The sequence below is a fragment of the Ranitomeya variabilis genome, chromosome 3 (assembly GCF_051348905.1).
Source record: "Ranitomeya variabilis isolate aRanVar5 chromosome 3, aRanVar5.hap1, whole genome shotgun sequence".
NCBI classification, from domain to species: domain Eukaryota; kingdom Metazoa; phylum Chordata; class Amphibia; order Anura; family Dendrobatidae; genus Ranitomeya; species Ranitomeya variabilis.
Window position 1 is genome coordinate 117,550,531 of NC_135234.1, and position 20,422 is coordinate 117,570,952.

At 45.0% G+C, this 20,422-nt stretch overlaps 1 protein-coding gene across 1 annotated transcript in view; it reads right to left on the reverse strand.

Moving 5' to 3' along the window:
• Positions 1-20,422, reverse strand: part of APOO (apolipoprotein O) — a 121,512-nt gene that overhangs the window by 57,357 nt on the left and 43,733 nt on the right. The window lies entirely within an intron of this gene.

The window sequence follows — 20,422 nt, forward strand, 5'->3', positions numbered from 1 at the left end:
ACTCATAAGCATCAAGAATAAGAAGGCTAGACTGGACTTTGCTAAAAAAACATCTAAAAAAGCCAGCACAGTTCTGGAAGAACATTCTTTGGACAGATGAAACCAAGATCAACCTCTACCAGAATGATGGAAAGAGAAAAGTATGGCAAAGGCGTGGTACAGCTCATGATCCAAAGCATACCACATCATCTGTAAAACACGGCGGAGGCGGTGTGATGGCTTGGGCATGCATGGCTGCCAGTGGCACTGGGTCACTAGTGTTTATTGATGATGTGACACGGGACAGAAGCAGCCGAATGAATTCTGAGGTATTAAGAGCCGTACTGTGTGCTCAGATCCAGCCAACTGCAGCAAAACTGATTGGTCGTTGTTTCATACTACAGATGGACAATGACCCAAAACATGAAGCCAAAGCAACCCAGGAGTTTATTAAAGCAAAGAAGTGGAATATTCTTGAATGGCCAAGTCAGTCACCTGATCTCAACCCAATTGAGCATGCATTTCACTTGTTAAAGACTAAACTTCAGACAGAAAGGCCCACAAACAAACAGCAACTGAAAACCACCGCAGTGAAGGCCTGGCAGAGCATCAAAAAGGAGGAAACACAGAGTCTGGTGATGTCCATGAGTTTAAGACTTCAGGCAGTCATTGCCAACAAAGGGTTTTCAACCAAGTACTAAAAATGAACATTTTATTTTTAATTATTGAATCTGTCCAATTACTTTTGGTCCCTTTAAAAACAGGGTGGCACATGTTAAGGAGCTGAAACTCCTAAAATCTTCATCCAATTTTAATGTGGATACCCTCAAATGAAAGCTGAAAGTCTGAACTTCAACTGCATCTGAATTGTTTTGTTTAAAATTCATTGTGGTAATGTCTATAATCAAAATTAGAAAAATGTTGTCTCTGTCCAAATATATATGGACCTAACTGTATATATATATATATATATATATATATATATATATATATATATATATATATATATATATATATATATATAATTTTTTACCTTGTAATGTCTTCACATCTTGATCCGTCCAGATGTGTCCGGATCCCAGAATTCCAAGCAGTGGAAGTTCACCGTCCTCCATATTGGGAAACCCAAGTGATGCGTGTCTCAATATGGAAACTGCTGGTGGTACCAGCCTCTTGCGCGGTACCACCGGCGGAACACTGTTGCACCAAACACACACACACACACTGTATACGCCATACGCACAACACTGTACAAGCACGACTCATATTGTATACGCACCACACACACAGTATATGCCGTACGCCCCACACACACACACACATACACACTGTATACGCCGTACGCAGCATCTTGCGCAGTACCACCAGCGGAACACCGTCGCGAACGCGCCACTGCTGGGATCAGCCGAATGTTTCACTGACCGCCACCATCTTTGTACAGGAGGAGCGTATGCGCAGTTTTAATGTGACCGCCGCTATCTGTCTGCACAAAGATGGCGGCGGTCTGATTTACTGCGCCTGCGTGAATTCCGCGCAGGCGCAGTGAATCATTCGGCTGATCCCGGTGGCAAATGCGCAACGTGTCTAGAGGCAGATGAAGCCGGTCACATTAAATGGGGTTTTCCCACGAACGAAAGTTCATTTTAAAAATTGACTGTGTCTGATTGTGTAGGGACCATAACACATCTCCTGGGCAGGAGAGGAAGCAAAAGACAATACTGACATTACAGCAGAGGATCACAGAGGATTTCTTTTGTCAGGTAAAATATTTCACTCACTGTTTTTAAACATTTTACCTCACAAAATGTATCCTCTGCGATCTCCTGCTGTAATGTCAGTATTGTCTTTGAGGGGAGAACACAGCACAGGGAGGAGAGAGACAGGGGGGAATAGCACATGGGGTAGACAGGTCAAAGAAGAGAGCACAGACGGGAGAAGTCAGCACATGGAGAAAGTGAGAGTGGATAAGTGGGCAAAGCCTGCCCTCATCGTGACGTTACCGTCCACCATTTAGTGTGTGTGAGTATGTATGTATATGTATATATATACATATATATATATATATATATATATATATATATATATATATATATATATATATATATATATATACAGTGGGGCAAAAAAGTATTTAGTCAGTCAGCAATAGTGCAAGTTCCACCACTTAAAAAGATGAGAGGTGTCTGTAATTTACATCATAGGTAGACCTCAACTATGGGAGACAAACTGAGAAAAAAAAATCCAGAAAATCACATTTTCTGTTTTTTTATCATTTTATTTGCATATTATGGTGGCAAATAAGTATTTGGTCAGAAACAAACAATCAAGATTTCTGGCTCTCACAGACCTGTAACTTCTTCTTTAAGAGTCTCCTCTTTCCTCCACTCATTACCTGTAGTAATGGCACCTGTTTAAACTTGTTATCAGTATAAAAAGACACCTGTGCACACCCTCAAACAGTCTGACTCCAAACTCCACTATGGTGAAGACCAAAGAGCTGTCAAAGGACACCAGAAACAAAATTGTAGCCCTGCACCAGGCTGGGAAGACTGAATCTGCAATAGCCAACCAGCTTGGAGTGAAGAAATCAACAGTGGGAGCAATAATTAGAAAATGGAAGACATTCAAGACCACTGATAATCTCCCTCGATCTGGGGCTCCACGCAAAATCCCACCCCGTGGGGTCAGAATGATCACAAGAACGGTGAGCAAAAATCCCAGAACCACGCGGGGGGACCTAGTGAATGAACTGCAGAGAGCTGGGACCAATGTAACAAGGCCTACCATAAGTAACACACTACGCCACCATGGACTCAGATCCTGCAGTGCCAGACGTGTCCCATTGCTTAAGCCAGTACATGTCCGGGCCCGTCTGAAGTTTGCTAGAGAGCATTTGGATGATCCAGAGGAGTTTTGGGAGAATGTCCTATGGTCTGATGAAACCAAACTGGAACTGTTTGGTAGAAACACAACTTGTCGTGTTTGGAGGAAAAAGAATACTGAGTTGCATCCATCCAACACCATACCTACTGTAAAGCATGGTGGTGGAAACATCATGCTTTGGGGCTGTTTCTCTGCAAAGGGGCCAGGATGACTGATCCGGGTACATGAAAGAATGAATGGGGCCATGTATCGTGAGATTTTGAGTGCAAACCTCCTTCCATCAGCAAGGGCATTGAAGATGAAACGTGGCTGGGTCTTTCAACATGACAATGATCCAAAGCACACCGCCAGGGCAACGAAGGAGTGGCTTCGTAAGAAGCATTTCAAGGTCCTGGAGTGGCCTAGCCAGTCTCCAGATCTCAACCCTATAGAAAACCTTTGGAGGGAGTTGAAAGTCCGTGTTGCCAAGCGAAAAGCCAAAAACATCACTGTTCTAGAGGAGATCTGCATGGAGGAATGGGCCAACATACCAACAACAGTGTGTGGCAACTTTGTGAAGACTTACAGAAAACGTTTGACCTCTGTCATTGCCAACAAAGGATATATTACAAAGTATTGAGATTAAATTTTGTTTCTGACCAAATACTTATTTGCCACCATAACATGCAAATAAAATGATAAAAAAACAGACAATGTGATTTTCTGGATTTTTTTTTCTCAGTTTGTCTCCCATAGTTGAGGTCTACCTATGATGTAAATTACAGACGCCTCTCATCTTTTTAAGTGGTGGAACTTGCACTATTGCTGACTGACTAAATACTTTTTTGCCCCACTGTGTATATATATATATATATATATATATATATATATATATATATATATATATATATATATATATATATATATATATATATATATATATATATATATATACTGTGATTAACAAATGGAAAACCAGGGGCTCTGTAAAAACAAAACCACGGTCAGGTAGACCAACAAAAATGTTGTCCACAGCTGCTAGGAAAATTTTTCGGGATGCAAAGGAAAACCCACAAATAACAATTAGCTGAAATAATGGACTCTCTGAAAACTAGCGTGTGGTTGTTTCAAGATGCACAATAAGGAGGTACTTGAAGAAAAATGGGCTGCATGGTCAAATCGCCAGAAAAAAAGCCATTACTGTGCAAATGCCACAAAGTATCTCGCCAACAATACACAAAGCAGCACAGGGACAAGTCTCAACATTTTTGGAACAAGGTAATTTGGCGTGAGGAGCTCAAAATTGAAACTTTTTGGCCACAACCATAAACATTACATTTGGAGAGAGGTCAACAAGGCCTATGATGAAAGGAACACCATTCCTACTGTAAAGCACGGAGGTGGATCGCTGATGTTTTGGGGATGTGTGAGCTACAAAGGCACAGGAAACATGGTCAAAATTGAAGGAAAGATAAATGCAGCATGTTATCAGCAAATACTGGAGGCAAATTTGGACATTCCAACATGACAATGATCAAAAACACAAGGCCAAGTCAAGCTGTCATTGGCTACAGCAGAGCAAACTGAAGTTTCTGGAGTGGCCATCTCAGTCTCCTGACCTCAATATCATTGATCCACTCTGGGGAGATCTCAAGCGTGCAGTTCATGCTAGACAGCCCAGGAATTTAGAGGAACTGGAGGTTTTTTGCCAAGAAGAGTGGGCAGCTTTACCATATGAGAAAATAAAGAACCTCATCCACACCTACCACAAAAGACTTCAAGCTGTCATTGATGTTAGAGGGGGAAATACATGGTATTAAGAAATGCGGTATGTAACGTTTTGGATGTTTTGGGTTGTCATTATGATTTAAAAAGAGAAAATACAGTAGTTTGACGATAAATGGCTTCACCCAACCACTAACCATGAGTGGAGATAAAGATCTGGTGTTATCATTCACATTCTCTGAAAAAAGGCCAAGAAAGCAAAAATTCTGCTGGGTATGTAAACTTTTGAGCACAACTGTAATGATAAATTACACTTGGAAAAGGATTTTAAAATATATCCTCTTTAACCCCTTCCAGACCTGTGACACAGCGTATGCGTCATGAAAGTCGGTACCAACGCGACCTGTGACGCATATGCAGTGTCACAGAATGATCGCGTTCCTGCAGATCGGGTGAAAGGGTTAACTCCAATTTCACCCGATCTGCAGGGACAGGGGGAGTGGTACTTTAGCCCAGGGGGTGGCTTTACCCCCCTTGGCTACAATCGCTCTGGTGACCACTTTGTCACCACCCCCCAGATCTGATTGGAGCTAGCGTCCATGTGACACTATCTCTCCATTCAGATGTGGAGGGGCGGAGTGATTGATGGCTGCCTGCCTCATTGTCCAGCTTCATGGTGTCCATGGAAGCTGAACAGCGAGGTGCCTGCATGCTGCCCTGCGGCATACTCACTTTGATCGCCGCCATCATCACCGCCGCTGCCAGGTGCTCTCCTCCGCTCCCTCCCCCCTTCACTTCCGCTCCCCCCCGACCTCCACTTCCTCCCCCCTGCGCCGGTGATCACCCCCTCACCCCTGCCCTGGTGATCACCCCCACCTGCTGCTGCCGTCGGCTCCATCTCCTCCTGCATATCCTCAGCCCCCCCGCACATGACAGCCCCCTCCTGCCCCCGGTGATTACCCCTTGCCCCCATGATCACCCCCTGCCCCCCTGATCACCCCCCTGCGATGCTAATATCCCCCTGCCCCCTGATCTGCCCTGCCCCCTGATCACCCCCCTGCGACGCTGATCTCCCCCTGCGACGCTGATCTCGCCCCTTGCGACGCTGATCTCCCCCTGCCTCCCTGATCTCACCCCTGCGACGCTGATCTCGCCCCTTGCGACGCTGAGCTTCCCCTGTCCCCCTGATCACCCCCTGCGATGCTGATCTTCCCCTGCGACGCTGATCTCGCCCCTGCAACGTGCATCTTGCCTCTGCCCCACGGATCGCCCCCCTGTGCCAGTTTTCCCATTAGGGTTAGGGTTGGGGCTAAAATTAGGGTTAGGGGTAGGGTTGGGATTAGGGGTAGGATTGGGAATAGGGGTAGGGTTGGCATTAGGGTTGGGATTAGGGGTAGGGTTGGGATTAGGGGTTGGGTTAGGGTTATGGTTGGGATTAGGTTTAGGGGTGTGTTGGTGTTAGGGTTGGAATGAGAATTGGGGGGTTTCTACTGTTTAGGTACATCAGGGGGTCTCCAAACGCGACATGACGCCGTAGACCATTCCATAAAAGTCTGCATTTCAAAACGTTACTACTTCCCTTCTGAGCTCTGCCGTGCACACAAACAGTGGTTACCCCCCACATATGGGGTATCAGCGTACTCAGGACAAACTGGACAACAACTTTTGGGGTCCAATTTCTCCTCTTACCCTTGTGAAAATAAAAAATTAGGGGCTAAAAAAATCATTTTTGAGGAAAAAAAATGATTTTTTATTTTCACGGCTCTGCGTTATAAAGTTCTGTGAAGCACTTGGGGGTTCAAAGTGCTCACCACACATCTAGATAAGTTCCATGGGGTCTAGTTCCCAAAATGGGGTCACTTGTGGGGGAGCTCCAATGTTTAGGCACACAGGGGATCTCCAAACGCAACATAATGTTCGCTAACGATTGGAGCTAATTTTACATTCAAAAAGTCAAACGGCGCTCCTTATCTTCCGAGCCCTGCAGTGCACCCAAACATTTACCCCCACATATGAGGCATCGGTGTACTCAGGAGAAATTGCCCAACAAATTTTAGGATTCATTTTACCCTGTTGCCCATGTAAAAATGAAAAAATTGAGGCTAAAAGAAAATTAAAAGTACTTTTTGATTTTCACGGATCAATTTGTGAAGCACCTGGAGGTTCAAAGTGCTCACTATGCAACTAGACGAGTTCCTTGGAGGGTCTAGTTTCCAAAATGGGGTCCCTTGAGGGGGAGCTCCAATGTTTAGGCACACAGGGGCTCTAGCAAAGCAAATAACCTTAGTTCCTTATTGATGAAATGAATTAAAACATCAAATTTTATTTATACTGGATTAAAACCATGACACAACTACAACAGATAGACACATATAACACATAACCGTGGTCTCTAATCCGACCCTGAATAGGGATACTATAACATGCTCTGCCTGACAGCGGAGGTTGGCACCCTATACACAAAAACGAGATTGGCGCCCCCACTCGTCGGCGGCTGACCCTATCACTCCTGCAATATGCCCTAGGCAAAGTGACTCATGCTCACTGTCATTTGTAACCAACAAGAAAATTATAGATCAGTTAAAGGAGCAAATGAGTATAGTATATATTGCACATATGGGGCTCCTTGTGGCAGGGTGAGAGACACGGACTAAGACAATGAGTGCTAAACCAAAAAAAAGTGCTCGTGCTCAACAAACATCTCACTCGACCTGAACCCTATTGATGTAAATCCTGCCTGACTGTGGGGGTTGGCACCCTACTGTGCAGCGGATATGGCGCCCCCACTCACCGACGGCTTTCCCTGAAAAGCCCTATTGATAGTATAATAGGCTAATTGGAAAAACCACCTCAATGTGCAAATGCACAACAAGCAGGACAAAAACCACAGCAGTTAATAGCTATAGCCTTCAGCCGAAGACTGCATTACAATAATAACAAGCATATGGGTAGGGAATGAGAACCGATACTTATCGGAAAGGAGATGAACTGAAAGCCTCAACACAGGGCACACAGGGGCTCTCCAAACGCGATATGGTGTCCGCTAACGATTGGAGCTTATTTTCCATTCAAAAAGTCAAATGGCGCTCCTTCCCTTCCGAGCTCTGCCATGCGCTCAAACAGTGGCTTACCCCCACATATGGGGTATCAGCGTACTCAGGACAAATTGGACAACAACTTTTGGGGTCCACTTTCTCCTTTTACCCTTGGTAAAATAAATAAATAGTTGCTAAAAGATGATTTTTGTGACTAAAAATTTAGATGTTAATTTTTTTTTTCCATGTTGCTTCTGCTGCTGTGAAACACCTGAAGGGTTAATAAACTTCTTGAATGTGGTTTTGAGCACCTTGAGGGGTGCAGTTTTTAGAATGGTGTAACTTTTGGGTATTTTCAGCCATATAGACCCCTCAAACTAACTTCAAATGTGAGGTGGTCCCTAACATAAATGGTTTTGTAAATTTTGTTGTAAAAATGAGAAATCGCTGGTCAACTTTTAACCCTTATAACTTCCTAGCAAAAAAAAAATTTTGTTTCCAAAATTGTGCTGATGTAAAGTAGACATGTGGGAAATGTTATTTGTTAACTGTTTTGTGTCACATAACTCTCTGGTTTAACAGAATAAAAATTCAAAATTTGAAAATTGCGAAATTTTCAACACTTTTTCCAAATTTCCATTTTTTCACAAATAAACGCAAAAATTATCGACCTAAATTTACCACTAACATGAAGCCCAATAAGTATCGAAAAAAACAATCTCAGAATCGCTAGGATCCGTTGAAGCGTTCCGGAGTTGAAGGGACAGCGGTCAGAATTGCAAAAAATGGCCAGGTCATTAAGGTCAAAATAGGCTGGTTCATGAAGGTGTTAATACAAGCTGTGCTGATGATCCATCAATTGCCATGAATCAGACTCCTATAATTCCTTGCGATCAGCTGTCATCGACGGGTAACTTTTGTCCGATCACATATTCAAAGTACCACTTCAGTGTTGTTTTTCATTTCAGAGCTGAAGTAGTACCAATAGTTCCCTGCTCCTACCCTTACCAACCGCTGTCTTCTTCTCTTCCAGGCACTGCCCTGGGAAGTCTACGAGAACTTCATTCTGGCTCTCAGACTTCCACTGAGCAGTGACTTTCGGATCACCCAGCCAACACTGGAGCGATCAGGCAGGTCACAACCTGCAGAAGAAGAGCAGAGCGGAACCGATAACAAAAGAAGGTAAGTATAATGCTAGGGGCAAGGAACTTACATTAGTGACACCACTCCAACAGTAAAATAAAACAAACAAGCAAACACTCGAGTGATGCTTTGAAGTATTCCAATGATTTGTTTTCTTCTTCATTTTTTAGCCCATTTGCAATTGTTACCGTGTACACAGTGCATGTGTTAGATAGGTGTCCTGCAGGGTTCAGTCCTAGGGCCCCTGCTCTTCTCCATTCACACCTTCGGCCTCGGACAGCTTTCAGTATCACCTCCATGCTGATGACACAAAGATCTACCTCTCTGTACCTGATATCGCCTCCCTACTAACCAGACTCCCACAATGTCTGTCCACCATTTCATCCTTCTTGTCCGCTAGATTTCTGAAACTTAATATGGACGAAACAGAATTCATCAGCTTTCCCCCACATCTAATTTGACCCCCTCAGTGGACCTATCTATTAAAGTAAATGGTGCTCACTCTCCCCAGTCCCACAAGCTCGCTGCCTCGGGCTAATCCTTGACACTGATCTCTCCTTCAGACCAGATGTCCAACCCTTTCCACTTCCTGCCGACTTCAACTCAAAAATATTTCCCGGATCCGTACATTCCTCAACTAAGAACCCTAGTCCATGCCCTCATCATCTGCTGCCTTGACTACTCCACCTGTTTTTTGGCCTCCCTTCTAACAGTCTCGCACCCCTCCAATCTATTCTAAACTCTGCTGCCCCGACTAATCCACTTATCCCCTGGCCTCTCCCCTCTGTCAATCCCTTCACTGGCTCCCCATTACCGAGAAACTCCACTTCAAAACCCTAACCACGGCATCCAAAGCCATCCACAACCTGTCTCCTTCATACATCTGTGTCTAGTCTCCTGTTCCCACAAATCGCATACAAGACTTCTCCTGCGTATCCCCCTACCTTAATATATCAGACTCTTGCCTACCATGGAAACCTTCAAAAGGAACCTGAAGACCTACCTCTTCCAACAAGCCTACAACCTGCAGTAACCACCAAACAGCTGCACAACCAACGCTACCCTCACCTACTGTATCCTCAGCCATCCCTTGTAGATTGTGAGCCCTTGTGGGCAGGGTCCTCTCTCCTCTTGTACCTGTTGTGACTTGTATTGTTTAACCCCTTAATGACCGTCAATAAGACTTTTAACTGACCTGAGATATTAGAGACTAGCATTCCCATACAGGTAACAACCCAGCAGCTATTTGCTGTACACTATAGCTGACAAATTGCTGCATCAGCCACAATCAGTGTTGTCACCGTCCATATCTGTTTAACCCCTTAGACGCTGGTATCAATGATGACTATATCATATAAATGGTTAAAAGTGTGTGGGGGCTTCTCCCTCTTTATCCCCATCGGCACCCTGAGAATTGTGTGGTCCTGATGTTTGCCATGGCAATTCACAACCAAATAGTAGCCTTAGGCTATGTGCACACACTGCGGAATGGTGTGCGGATTTTTCCACACTGATTTTGATAAATCCGCAGGGCAAAAACACTGCATTTTTCCTGCGGTTTTATCGCGGATTTACTGCGGTTTTTGTGCGGATTCTACTGCGGTATTACAACTGCGGTTTTCTAAAATGGAGCAGGTGTAAAACCGCTGCGGAATCCGCACAAAACCGCTGCGTTTCCGAGCGTTTTTTTCCGCAGCATGTGCACAGCGGTTTTTATTTTCCATAGGTTTACATGGTACTGTACACTGCATGGAAAACTGCTGCGGATCCGCAGCGTCAAAAACGCTGCGGATCCGCAGTAAAAACCGCAACGAGTCTGCTACAGCGGCCTGTTCAAAAGCCAGTGACATTTAGGTGGTAAAAATAAACTTTTTAATTCTCTCATGTCACTTTGCGTTAATTCCTGAAAATCACCTGAAGGGTTAATAAACTAAGTGACAGCAAATTTTAATATGTCGAGGGGGCTGTTTTTAAAATGGTATCACTTTTGGGGGTTTCCAATATATAGGACCCTTAAAGTCACTTCAAACCTGGATAGGTCCCTAAAAAAATAATGTTGTAAATTTCCATAAAAAAATGAAAAATTACTGCTACATTTTTAAATCTCCTAAAATGCTAACAAAATAAAATAACATTTTACAAATTGTGCTGATGTAAAGGCGACATGGAAATGTTATTTATTAATGTTTTGCTATGGTATGACTATGTGGATTAAAGGGATAATCATTCAAAGTTTAACCCCTTCACGACATGCGCCGTACTAGTACTGCGCTGCCGGCACTGCATTTGTGCCAGCAGCAGTACTATTACGGCGCACCGATCACCGCGGTCTCACGCTGAGCGCCGCGGTGATCGGGTGCGGGTGTCAGCTGTATATGACAGTTGACACCCCGCAGCAATGCCCACGATCGGCGCTATCGCCGATCGCTGGCATTTAACCCCTCTGATACCGCTGTCAGTAGTGACAGCGGTATAGAGGGGGATCGCGCAGGGACGGGGGCTCCCTGCGCTCTCCCACCGGAGCAACGCGATGAGATCGCGTTACTCCGGTGATCCGGAAGGAGTCCCCGGATCCAAGAGGGCCGCGGGACTCCTTCCGGGTCATAAAATGACCTGGCTTGCCGGCGCCTGCAAGAGCTGCTGAGAACAGGCACCGGAAAGCCTCCTAAGCTTGCCTGTCAGATCGTTCATCTGACAGAGTGCTATGCACACTGTCAGATCAACGATCTGATGTAATACAGTGATGTCCCACCCTGGGACAATAGTAGAAAGTTAAAAAAAAAAAAAAAATAGAATGTATAAAAAAAAAATAAAAAAATCCCCAAATAAAGGAAAAAAAAATATTTTCCCAGTAAATCCATTTATTTATGTAAATAAAAAAAAAACAATAAAAGTACACATATTTGGTATCGCCGCGTCCGTAACGACCCGCTCTATAAAACTATCCCACTAGTTAACCCCTTCAGTGAACACCGCAAAAAAAAAAAAACCAAGGCAAAAAACAACGCTTTATTATCATACAGGCGAACAAAAAGTGGAATAACTCGCGATCAAAAAGACGCATATAAATAACCATGGTACCACTGAAAACGTCATCTTGTCCCGCAAAAAAAAAGCCGCCATACAGCATAATCAGCAGAAAAATAAAAAAGATATAGCTCTCAGAATAAAGCGATGCAAAAACAATTATTTTTTTATAGAAAATAGTTTTTATTGTGTAAAAGCGCCAAAACATAAAAAAATTATATAAATGAGGTATCGCTGTAATCGTACTGACCTGAAGAATAAAGCTGCTTTATCAATTTTACCACACGTGGAACGCTATAAACGCCCCCCCCCCTAAAAGAATTTCAGGAATTGCTGGTTTTTGATCATTCCGCCTCCCAAAAATCGGAATAAAAAGCGATCAAAAAAATGTCATGTGCCCGAAAATGTTACCAATAAAAACATCAACTCGTCCCGCAAAAAACAAGATCTCACATGACTGTGGGCAAAAATATGGATAAATTATAGCTCTCAAAATGTGGTGATGCAAAAACTATTTTTTCCAATAAAAAGCATCTTTTAGTGTGTGACGGCTGCCAATCATAAAAATCCGCCAAAAAAACCGCTATAAAAGTAAATCAAACCCCCCTTCATCACCCCCTTAGTTAGGGAAAAATAATAAAATTTAAAAAAATGTATTTATTTCCATTTTCCCATTAGGGTTAGGGCTAGGGTTGGGGTTAGGGTTGGGGTTAGGGCTAGGGTTGGGGTTAGGGCTAGGGTTAGGGCTGGGGTTAGGGTTGGGGTTAGGGTTTCAGTTAGAATTGGGGGGTTTCCACTGTTTAGGCACATCAGGGGCTCTCCAAACGCGACATGGCGTCCGATCTCAATTCCAGCCAATTCTGCTTTGAACAAGTAAAACAGTGCTCCTTCCCTTCCGAGCTCTGCCGTGCGCCAAACAGTGGTTCCCCCCGATATACGGGGTATCAGCGTACTCAGCACAAATTGGACAACAACTTTTGTGGTCCAATTTCTCCTGTTACCCTTGGGAAAAAAAAATGTGGGGGCTAAAATATCATTTTCATGGAAAAAAAATTTTTTTTAATTTTCACGGCTCTGCATTATAAACTGTAGTGAAACACTTGTTGGTTCAAAGTTCTCACAACACATCTAGATAAGTTCCATGGGGGGTCTAGTTTCCAATATGGGGTCACTTGTGGGGGGTTTCTACTGTTTAGGTACATCAGGGACTCTGCAAATACAACATGATGCCTGCAGACCATCTAAGTCTGCATTTCAAACGGCGATCCTTCCCTTCCGAGCTCTGCCGTGCGCCCAAACAGTGGTTCCCCCCATATATGGGGTATCAGCGTACTCAGCACAAATTGGACAACAACTTTTGTGGTCCAATTTCTCCTGTTACCCTTGGGAAAAAAAAATGTGGGGGCTAAAATATCATTTTGTGGAAAGAAAAAATAATTTTTAAATTTTCACGGCGCTACATTCTAAACTTTAGTGAAACAATTGGGGGTTAAAAGTGCTCACCACACATCTAGATAAGTTCCTTAGGGGGTCTTCTTTCCAAAATGGGGTCACTTGTGGGGGGTTTCTACTGTTTAGGCACGTCAGGGGCTCTCCAAACGCGACATGGGTTCCGATCTCAATTCCAGCCAATTTTGCATTGAAAAGTCAAACGGCGCTCCTTCCCTTCCGAGCTCTGCCATGCGCTCAAACAGTGGTTTATCCCCATATGTGAAGTATCAGCGTACTCAGGACAAATTGCACAACAACTTTTGGGGTCCAATTTATCCTGTTACCCTTGGGAAAATAAAACATTTTGGGCGAAAAGATCATTTTTTGTGAAAATTAATATGAATTTTTTTTTACGGCTCTACACTCGCACTTGGAGGTTCAAAGTGCTCAACACACATCTAGATAAGTTCCTTAGGGGGTCTAATTTCCAAAATGGTGTCACTTGTGGGGGTTTCCACTGCTTAGGCACGTCAGGGGCTCTCCAATCGGGACATGGGTTCCGATCTCACTTCCAGCAAATCTTGTATTGAAAAGTCAAATGGCGCTCCTTCCCTTCCGAGCTCTGCCATGTGCCCAAACATTGGTTTACCCCAACATGTGGGGTATCGGCGTACTCAGAACAAATTGTACAACGACTTTTGTGGTCCTATTTCTCCTGTTACCCTTGGTAAGATAAAACAAATTGGATCTGAAGTAAAAATTTTGTAAAAAAAAAGTTAAATGTTCAATTTTTTTGAAACATTCCAAAAATTCCTGTGAAGCACCTGAAGGGTTAATAAAAAAATTTAATGTGGTTTTGAGTACCTTGAGGAGTGCAGTTTTTAGAATGTTGTCACTTTTGGGTATTTTCTGTCATATAGACCCCTCAAAGTCACTTCAAGTGTGAGGTGGTCCGTAAAAAAAATGGTTTTGCAAATTTTGTTGCAAAAATGAGAAATCGCTGATCAACTTTTAACCCTTATAACTCCCTAACAAAAAAAAAATTATGTTTCCAAAATTGTGCTGATGTAAAGCAGACATGTGGGAAATGTTGTTTATTAACTATATTATGTGATATTACTCTCTAATTTAAGGGCATAAAAACGAAAAATTTGAAAATTGCTAAATTTTCATAATTTTCGACAAATTTCTGTTTTTTTCACAAATAAATGCAAGTCATATCGAAGAAGTTTTACCACTATCATGAAGTACAATATGTCACGAGAAAACAATGTCAGAATCACCAGGATCCGTTGAAGCGTTTCAGAGTTATGACCTCATAAAGTGACAGTGGTCAGAATTGTAAAAATTCGCCCTGTCACTTAGGTGAAAACAGGCTTCGGGGTGAAGGGGTTAAAAACTGAAATTTCTTTTTACATTTTTGTCAAATTTCTGATATTTTTTATAAATAAACACAAAACATATCAACCTAAATTTACCATTATCATAAAGTATAATGTGTCACAAAAAAAACAATCTCAAAATCACCGGAATTTTTTGAAGCGTTACCACATAAAGTGACACTGGTCAGATTTTTTAAATTTGGTTCTGTCACTAAGGGTTAAGATTATTGTGCTTGTTTTTTTATTATATATACCTCTTTTCACATTTAAAGCTCCATTGAATAAATGGCGCTATAATAATTAATTATTATAATAATAGTTACAGATCACAGTCTTCTCTCGTGATAACCTGGGTTCCAGCTCTCTTCCGCCCAACTTGACCTGACCACAATAGCCTGTCCTATGTGGACCAGAAGCAACATTGAAAGAAGGTCGCGGTGTGATCCAACTAGTCACATTGCTGGCCAAGTGATGCAGAAGAGTATTGGAATGATTCTGACAATGGGAATAGGTGGCTATTGGTAGGTATCCTAGCACACGCACTTGTACACAGTGTAGGGATTTCACTCACTCAGGTGCGATGGCGGACACTCAGGAGGCACGTTCCTTTAAAGTTCACAGGGTTTATTACGTCATAAACCACATGGAAAAATAACAGCAAACAAATAGCCTTAAGTTCAGGAAAAGCAAAACAAAGTGTCCAGTCCACCAGGCTCAGCCCTCTAGCCTTAACACACTCAGGAGGGTTTCACCTCCACACATATCTACTGTGTTAAGCATTTGCCTGTCTTATATAGAGCTAACCACACCCAGTAACCCATCACATGATTAGCCATGTGGTCTGACATCACCACAGGTCCTGGAACACACATATATACATGGTTATATACAACAAAGAAATACTCCGGGCTACATTACAGAAACAAGGCACTTATGTGGAACATACCTCCCGTCGACTACACACCCTTTAGCCATGCTACATACCTCCCCCCTCTGCCTAAAGCCGTGTGGCTTGGCACTTTTCCCCACTAAACAAGGGATTCTTGATAGGGCATCCGCATTACCGTGCAGCTTTCCGGCCCTATGTTCCACATGGAAACTGAAGTCCTGCAGGGCTAAGAACCAACGGGTGACCCTAGCATTTCTACCCTTTGTTTCCCTCATCCATCTTAGTGGGGCATGGTCAGATATCAATCTGAATTTACGACCCAGCAGATAGTACCGTAATGTGTCCACCGCCCACTTTATGGCCAAACACTCTTTTTCCACGACTGAGTAGTTCTTCTCAGATGAGAACAGCTTTCTACTCAGATAGAGGACAGGATGCTCCTCCCCATGTAGCTCTTGGGAAAGGACTGCTCCTACCCCAACATCTGAGGCATCTGTCTGAAGAATAAATTCTTTATTAAAGTCTGGGGCCATCAGAACGGGCTGCTTACATAGAGCCCCTTTCAACTCTTGGAAGGCTGACTCTGTCTCTTCAGACCATTTAACCATCACTGATTTTGTCCCCTTTAGCAGATCAGTCAGAGGCGCAGCCACTGTGGCGAAGTTCGGGATGAACCTCCTGTAATATCCCACGATTCCCAGAAAGGCTTTAACTTGCTTTTTGGAGAGTGGTTTCGGCCAAGTTTGGATTGCCTCCACTTTCCTGATTTGGGGCTTTATTTCTCCACGATCCACTATATAGCCTAGGTATTTAGCTTCTACCTTACCCAAGGCACACTTCTTTGGGTTTATTGTAAACCCCGCCTCTCTTAGAGCATCAAACACCGCTTGGACTTTCTCCAGATGACTCTCCCAGTCCGGGCTAAAGATGACGATATCATCTAGGTACGCAGCAGCGTAGGCCTTATGGGGTGCAAGGACTCTATCCATAGCCCTCTGGAAGGTCGCCGGAGCTCCCTGTAGGCCAAACGGCATCCGGACATACTGGAAGCATCCATCAGGTGTCGAAAAGGCCGTCTTCTCCTTGGCTTCCTGTGCCATGGGGATCTGCCAATACCCCTTTGTCAAATCCAAGGTGGATATATATCTGGGGTGCCCAAGCCTTTCGATGAGCTCATCAACGCGGGGCATGGGATAAGCGTCAAACTTGGGAGACCTCATTCAACTTCCGATAGTCGTTGCAAGACCTCCACTCTCCATCAGGTTTTGGGACCAGGACAATTGGGCTCGACCAACCACTCTTGGATTCCTCAATGACTCCAAGCTTCAACATACGCTCCACTTCCTTGGAGATAACTTCTCGATGAGCCTCAGGAATACGATAGGGCTTCACGTTCACCCGCACATGTGGCTCTGTTAGGACCTCGTGCTCTATGACCTTCGTGTGTCCTGGCAACTCTGAAAACAGGTCCCTGTTTTTCTGGAGTAACTCCCGGCACTGCTGTTTCTGGGACTTCGATAGCGTCTCCGCTATAGTAACCGCTCCAACCTCACCTTCTGGGTTGCTTAACAACGATGGAGTTACTGTCGGCTCTCTATCTTGCCACGGCTTGATGAGGTTGACATGGTATACTTGGAATGGTTTCCGTCTTCCTGGTTGGTGAATTTTATAATTTACTTCACCAAGTTTCTCGACAACCTCATATGGCCCTTGCCATTTGGCCAAGAACTTGCTCTCCACCGTCGGAACTAACACAAGAACTCCGTCTCCCGGATTGAACCGCCTCACTCTTGCAGACCGGTTGTAGACTCTGGCCTGAGCTTCTTGTGCCTGGAGGAGGTGTTCTTTCACAATAGGCATCACCTTTGCAATCCTCTGCTGCATCAGGGCCACATGCTCAATGACTCTTCTGTGGGGCGTGACTTCGGCTTCCCAGGTTTCCTTGGCTATATCCAGGAGTCCTCGCGGATGTCGGCCATATAGAAGCTCAAACGGTGAGAATCCTGTGGAGGCCTGTGGAACTTCACGAATGGAAAACATCAGGTAGGGTAAGAGACAATCCCAGTCTCTACCATCTTTCTCTATAGCTTTTCTCAGCATGCTCTTCAGTGTCTTGTTAAATCTCTCAACAAGGCCATCTGACTGGGGATGGTACACCGAGGTCCTCAACTGGGAGATTTTCAGGGCTTTGCATAATTCCCTCATCACCTTGCTCATGAAAGGTGTCCCCTGGTCAGTCAGGATCTCCTTCGGCAGACCTGTCCGGGAAAAGACATGGACCAACTCGCGGGCTATACTCTTCGAGGAAGAATTTCTCAGGGGAATTGCCTCAGGATAGCGTGTGGCATAGTCCAGGATGACTAATATATACTGATGGCCCCGGGCTGATTTAACTAAGGGACCAACCAAGTCCATGGCAATTCTCTCGAACGGCACCTCAATAATGGGCAGTGGCACAAGGGGGTTCCGGAAATGAGAAGTGGGAGCAGTTAGCTGACATTGTAGGGCAGGACCTGCAATAGTTCACTATTTCCCGGTGACACCCAGGCCAATAGAACCTCTGCACAACCCGTTCCTGCGTTTTTTCCACCCCTAGGTGTCCACCCAAGATGTGTGAATGGGCCATGTCCAACACCTTCTGTCTATATGGACCCGGCACTACCAACTGCTCTACCAACTCCTCCCTTATTTTCGTGACCCGGTACAACAACTCCCCACTCATCAGAAAATGGGGAAATCTTTTGTCTGCCCCCGGCTCCTGTACCACCCCGTCAATAACTGTGACATTATTAAAGGCTTCCCTCAGAGTGGGGTCCCTTTGTTGGGCAGTCCCAAAATTTTCACCGGTTACCTCTAACTCCATAATGTCAGATGCAGGGGACGCTTCCTCCTCATCCCCAACCAGAACACAAAAAGGAAACCTGTCTGTCTCTGGGTGTGGCGACACCCTTCCAGGGTTCATTGGTTCCCTACTCTTGCTAGGGAGCTCAGAACCTTTTCCCCACAAATCCCAAAACAAACAGAAATCCCGGCCAATAATTATAGGGTGCAACAAGTCCTGCACGACGCCGACTATGTGGGACTCAGTGCCACATGCCGTTTCAATGTCCACCCTGGCCAAAGGGTAGTCCTTTGCATCACCATGTATGCACCGCACTCCGACCTTCTTTCCCGGGAGGAGGTGGAGAGGAAAAGTGGCCCTCACCAGGGTCACTAGGCTCCCCGAGTCTAACAGTGCCGTGACTGCTCGACCGTTCACCCTTACGGGACACGCTTGAGGTCCCTCGTTGGGCGGAGAGTTCACACTGCAGGCTGGATACGCATAGTATGAACAACGGCGTCCCATGCTGCAGTCCATCTGCTCAGTGGTTTGGGAACAACGGGCAGCTATATGTCCTGGCCTGTGGCACCTCCAACAAATAATATCACCCGTAGGGACCTTGGACACCACCTCCTCCTCCCTTTGTGACCTTGGACGCGCCACCCCTTTTTGGGACTCCGCTCCCTTCTGGGACCCCCAGTACGGCATGGGTTGTCTCCCGGAGGAGCCTTCCAACCCTTGGTATCTCTCGACCAGTCCGATCAGTTCGTCGGCATTCTGGGGATCACCCTGGGCAACCCAAGTCTGTATGGACCTCGGGAGGGAATGCACAAACCGAGCCATCATCACTCGTTCCACCATCTGTGCAGGGGTACATGACTCTGGCTGCAGCCATTTCTGGACCAGGTGCAACAGATCAAACATTTGAGAGCGAGGTGGTTTGTCCTGGTGATAGGCCCAGCTGTGAACTCGCTGTGCCCTGACAGTCAGTGTCACCCCCAAACGTGCGAGAATCTCGACTTTCAATTTGTGATACTCTTTGGCATCCTGCAAGGTCAAATCATAGTATGCCTTCTGAGGTTCTCCCGTCAGGTATGGTGCCAGTACCTCTGCCCACTGCTCTGGCGGGAGTTTTTCCCTCTCAGCGACCCTCTCAAACACCGTCAGGAAGGCCTCAACATCATCCCCGGGGGTCATTTTCTGCAATGCGCGTCTTACCGTCTTCCGGACATGGGTGTCATCAGCCAAACCTGGGGTTGGGGCACTCATCTTGCCCTGAATGGCGGTTGCCAGAAGCTGCATCTGCTGCCGTTGCTCCTGCTGGTTCTGTTGCATCTGCTGCCGTTGCTCCTGCTGGCTCTGCCGTTGCTCCTGCTGGCTCTGTTGTATCTGCTGCTGGCTCTGTTGTATCTGCTGCATCAACAGCCTGTTGGTCTCTTGCTGCCGTTGCTCCTGCTGTGACTGCAACTGGACCAAGTGTTTCAGCAGGTCCTCCATTTTCCCCGGCAATGCTTGCTGGCTTACAGCCGACTTGACCCAGGACATCCAATAATAGACTTACGTCTCCACTGGGAACGCTGCCCGCACGTCTACCACCAATTGTAGGGATTTCACTCACTCAGGTGCGACGGCTGACACTCAGGAGGCACGTTCCTTTAAAGTTCACAGGGTTTATTACGTCATAAACCACATGGAAAAATAACAGCAAACAAATAGCCTTAAGTTCAGGAAAAGCAAAACAAAGTGTCCAGTCCACCAGGCTCAGTCCTCTAGCCTTAACACACTCAGGAGGGTTTCACCTCCACACATATCCACTGTGTTAAGCATTTGCCTGTCTTATATAGAGCTAACCACACCCAGTAACCCATCACATGATTAGCCATGTGGTCTGACATCACCACAGGTCCTGGAACACACATATATACATGGTTATATACAACAAAGAAATACTCCGGGCTACATTACAGCAACAAGGCACTTATGTGGCACATACCTCCCGTCGACTACACACCCTTTAGCCATGCTACAACAGTAACAATTGCAAAGGGGCAAGAAGATAAACAATTTCATTGGAGAGCTACTTTAATGTTGAATTCACACTGTATTCGGCGTACATCAGCGGTATGCA